Genomic DNA, 507 nt, shown 5'->3' with positions numbered 1-507 from the left:
GGGAGAGAGAGGGAGAAAGAGTGAGAGAGGGATAGAGGGAGAAAGAGGGAGAGAGGGATAGAGTGAGATAGAGTGAGAGAGGGATAGAGGGAGAAAGAGTGAGAGAGAGATAGAGGGAGAAAGAGTGAGAGAGAGATAGAGGGTGAAAGATTGAGAGAGAGATAGAGGGAGAAAGATTGAGAGAGAGATAGAGGGAGAAAGATTGAGAGAGAGATAGAGGGAGAAAGATTGAGAGAGAGAGCGAGAGCGAGGGAGAGAGAGAGAGAGATAGTGGGAGAAAGAGAGATAGAGAATCAGAGAGAGATAAATAGAGAGAGAGAGGGAGAAAGTGAGATAGATAGAGAGAGACAGATAAAGAGAGAGAAAGAGACAGACAGAGAGAGAGAGAGAGAGAGAGGGATGAAAACGAGATTGGGAGACAGGAAGAGAGTGTCGTCTAGCCAGCATCTACCCTGATCACCTTGACCGAGTGCTCGACGGAGGTCACTTTGTTGCTCCCTTTACCTT

This window comes from Penaeus vannamei, chromosome 3 (genome assembly GCF_042767895.1).
Source record: "Penaeus vannamei isolate JL-2024 chromosome 3, ASM4276789v1, whole genome shotgun sequence".
Lineage (NCBI taxonomy): Eukaryota > Metazoa > Arthropoda > Malacostraca > Decapoda > Penaeidae > Penaeus > Penaeus vannamei.
Note: the sequence above shows the minus strand (reverse complement) of the source record.